Source organism: Lotus japonicus, chromosome 5, assembly GCF_012489685.1.
Source record: "Lotus japonicus ecotype B-129 chromosome 5, LjGifu_v1.2".
Classification (NCBI taxonomy): domain Eukaryota; kingdom Viridiplantae; phylum Streptophyta; class Magnoliopsida; order Fabales; family Fabaceae; genus Lotus; species Lotus japonicus.
This window is the reverse complement of record NC_080045.1, coordinates 57,066,300-57,070,655: the sequence shown is the minus strand read 5'-3', so window position 1 is coordinate 57,070,655 and position 4,356 is coordinate 57,066,300. Positions and strand designations below refer to the sequence as shown.

The window sequence follows — 4,356 nt, the reverse complement described above, 5'->3', positions numbered from 1 at the left end:
CCACCACCTCTCCGCTGCAGCCATCCCCTCTCTCCGCTCCCTCTCCACTAATGCCATCACCCCCTCCCTTGACGACCACAGCTTGACCAACCGTCTGCCCAAAGGAACCAATCTTCCCCCTGGCATGGACTTTGAGCACTGGGTCGTCATCATGGATCACCCCAAAGGCGAGGCCTCCAGGGACCAAATCATTGATAGCTATATCAAAACATTGGCACAGGTTGTGGGAAGTGAAGAAGAAGCCAGGATGAAAATATTTTCGGTTTCAACTAGACGCCTCTTTGCATTTGGGGTGCTTGTATCTCAAGAACTTGCATATAAGATAAAAAGAACTGCCCAGAGTTCGGCATGTGGTTCCTGAACCATAACTGGAAATTTGCATGCAGCTTGGTGAAGACTTGGGACAGGATAAAGAAGATGCAAATGGCAGCTCCACGTTCTTGATCGTTTATGATTTGCTGTGTTTTGTTTATTCTACCTATGTATCTTTTTGTGTTGGATCATGTTCAAGATCAAACAATTACATTTTTTTAATTGGAAAATTTGTCAGCTATTGTGTTTCTGCTGCATTTGAGATTGTGTAAAGTTGAAGTATAAAGTATTGATTGTGAAATTAAAACAAATGGGAAAAAAACAATAAAAAAGGGGCATTCCGAGAATTGAACTCGGGACCTCTCGCACCCTAAGCGAGAATCATACCACTAGACCAAATGCCCATCTGGTAACTTACTTCAATCTCTACGTAAATAAATGTCATGACGGGAACTAGTTAACTATTTTAACTGTCTGAAGAGCTGCGGTTAGTCCAGAAACTAGTTCTTGTCTTCTCTTTTGATTCATAACTTTAATCCAGTTGAGAATGATGTTATGAATAAGTTTGAAATTACGAGTTGCTACCACATTACAAATGCAGTGCTTTGAAAATTAGTACCATTAAATTTGTTATAGAAGAATGTTGTAAAGTAAGCTATTTTTCAAAAATTAATATTGTTGAATAAAGTAGCCTTGGACACTAGAGAAACTTACATTACGAACCTCATATCATCGATGCCTAACGTAACTGACACCAAATTTAGCTCAAAATGAAATTTATAACTAGAGGCCAAAACAAATTTGATATTTTGGCATTTCTAGAACAGTAGTTTTTTTTCCAATGATTATTGCAATTCAAGTAATGCATCTCCCAGAAATCACAATTATCTGACCCTTAGTAAACAGTATAATTTTTTTATAGCGTATTTCATTAACGTTTAAACGATATCATAAGCTTCGTGAGGACAAGGAACTTTCAATTGATGCTCAGCTTTTACTTTGCGAAAACAATCAAAAGGTATCAACATGTTTGCTCCTTTCCAAAAAAAAAAATCAACATGTTTGCTACGTAAATACAGATACATTATGGAATTCAAAGAATGCTTATTTGTAGAACTTCAAAGATTTCATTAAACTTAATTTTTGTAAAAAGAGGCATTTGTCATTTGTCTAGGGACAAATGCATACATTAATCACAATTCACAACCGCACATTTTAGGAAAGAAAAACAATTAAGTCATTCCACGAGCAATTCTTTTAGGATTCAGAGCCAATAGCACTTGATAATACTAATTCTTTAGCAAGCTCGTAATGGCAACTAAGGTAGCGTTTGACCCAGCTTACTTTTAAGTTTAAGCTCAAAACAAGAGCTTTAAAAAAAAAGACAGTTGTTTGTCAGTTTTCATTTTTTAATAGCTTAAAAGCTACTTTTAAGTTAAAAGTTGTTTGGTGAATTAGCGTGTTTCTCTTCTTCTTTTTTTCCCTCTCCTCATTACTTTCCGATCAACCAAAGAATCCATTGAAACAATGAAACAGAAAACAGCCTTACTCACAATGAAACTTTTAATTGTTCGTGGTAAGTGACAAATCTCATAAAACTTTTGATCTAAAAAACTTTCAAATAAAAAACTAATAGGAAACACGTACCATCAAAAAAATTCCAAGAACTAGGCCAACATCTACCACCAACAATGAAAAATCAAAAACCAAGAAAAACAAGGATGAACATAGCCCGTACACAGCAGAAAATAAAGAAAGCAACGAGAAGAGGAAAAAAAAGAAAAAAGAGAAACATATCAGAGCAGAGAACGATGGAGTCTCGCCCAGCTAAAGGAGGAAGGTGTTGCAACTTGCAACGTAAAATAAGGGTTACTCTCAACAGCTTATTAGAAAAAAGCTCCATTTTTTTTAACTTTTTCCTTAAAAGTTACTTTTTATATTTCTTTGTAAAAAAATAAGAAACTTAATTTTTAAGATCTTATTAAAAATTTTGTTTGGCCCAACTTTTGCTTAAAAGTAACTTAAAAGTTAAAAATAAGCTGGGTCAAACACTACCTAAGTCTATCCCAAATAAAGCTTAGATTAACAAAATAAAGTAATTGCCTAGAATCAGAAAATTTCTATGCAATTGGAACTAACAAATATTGTTGGAGTCAAGTCCCACATCGGAGAAGTTAAGGTAAGAGGGAGAGATTATAAGGAGATGAACCCATAAACCTAACGCCTTAAAGTTTTGGATTAAGATGTGGCGTCGAGATCTCTTGGTGTCTTACTCATCGGCTCATGGGCTCCCCTGTCTCCCCAACAAGTGGTATTATAGCTAATGGTTTGTGGGACCATGGCGCCTTCTTGTGTCGAAAGTCTTTCTAGCAGTGTGGCTAGGCGGCGGGTTCTGTTGGCAGCGAACGGCGGTGCAAGGTGGATAGCTTCCGCAGACGGGAGGACCATGGGTGATGTGGTTGAGGGACTCACACTTGAGGGGGAGATTGTTGGAATCAAGTGTTAGAGTCAAGTCCCACATCGGAGAAGCCAAGGTAAAAGGGGAGAGTTTATAAGGAGATGGACTTATAAACCTAACGCCTTAAGGTTTTGGGTTAAGATGTAGCGTCGAGATCTCTTGGTGTCTTACTCGGCCTATGGGCTCCCCTGTCTCCCCAACAAATATTTCATCCAGGATGAAGGTAACTCAAAAAAATTCACGCATTTAAGTTGTTTGACATACCATATATCAACAATCCAAGTACATAATTACCTGTGAGAATCCTCATTTGATCAACAGCTGGCAGGGAGTGCAGAAATAGTTCTAGTCATATGACTCCCGTAGAGATATACTTATGCAGAAAACTGCACAATACAGAAATAAATATAATAGAATGCTATTAGTAGAATATGAGGAATGCTTGAATCCTGCAAATGATATGCTTCATGACAAAGTGACTGATTGAAAAATAGCAAAGAATAAGGCAAAGATTCTTTATTGAACTAGAATTAGATTAAGTTTCAATATAACATCCCATACCAGTTTGACCAGGTTAGTGATTGCCATCAGGTGCTTGAGCATTGGCATTGTAGTTATCATAGCCTCCAGAAGATGGTGCTGATGGATTAGGTTGATACATTGCTAATGATACCATAGAAGGAGCACCATCGGAAGCGGGAGCGACAGTGCTTTCAGAAGCTGTTGTCGGGGGAGCGAATGAAGGGGGCCTCGGTATGGCATTTAGTTGGCCTGGTACCTGGGGAGCACTAGGTGGAGGTAGCACTGGCGGCCCACCAGGTGCAGGAACATATCCTGTGAACTCCAATTGGAAACCAGTTACATGAGATAAGCCGAAATTTTCCAAACTCATGGAACAAGATAGAAGGTTGCTATTGTACATGAAAAATTCTAACCAAAGAAACCATGGTTATGAAAACCGGACCGGACCGGCCGGTCTGACCGGTCAGACCGGGAACCGGAAGGGTGGACGGTCCGTTGCATGTGAATAACCGGCCATGAATTAAACCGGATAAGAACCGGTGAGACCCGTTAAGAACCGGTAAAACCGGTCAAAACCGGTGGTTTTTCGGTTTGAGCCGGTTCAGTGAAAGCGTCACTTTGGTTTAAAAAAAAGAAAACCCTTTGCAGCACATGAACTGCGTTGTGGCCACCGACCGTGTATGTTATCTCACAAAATGCTTAACCAAAAAAAATCGTTATCTCACAGAACAGGGAATATCCACGTTGACGTCGACCTTGATGTGTTGAGGAGAGAGAGAGAGAGAGAGAGAAGAAGAAGAAGAAGAAGAAGAAGAAGAAGAAGAAGAAGAAGAAGAAGAAGAAGGAGGAAGTGTGGCAGGAGCGTGTTTCAGTCTTGAGGCTGCATGAAGATGGATTGGAGGTAAGAGAGGAAAAGAAAAGTATGACAATTTTAGGGTTTGGGTAGTGGGCTCAATACTTGTTTACAGCTGGGCCTTTTTTATAAAATGTGTTTGTTGTTTTTGCAAAAAAGACTAGTAGTATAATTTTTTTTTTGAACTAACATATTTCTAAACTTGACTAAT

At 38.6% G+C, this 4,356-nt stretch overlaps 1 non-coding gene across 1 annotated transcript; it reads right to left on the bottom strand.

The window, feature by feature from the left end:
- Positions 1–644: 644 nt before the first annotated feature.
- Positions 645–716, bottom strand: TRNAP-AGG (transfer RNA proline (anticodon AGG)). The gene has a single exon. It is a non-coding gene; the product is annotated as a tRNA-Pro (tRNA).
- Between the last annotated feature and the right edge of the window lie 3,640 nt (positions 717–4,356).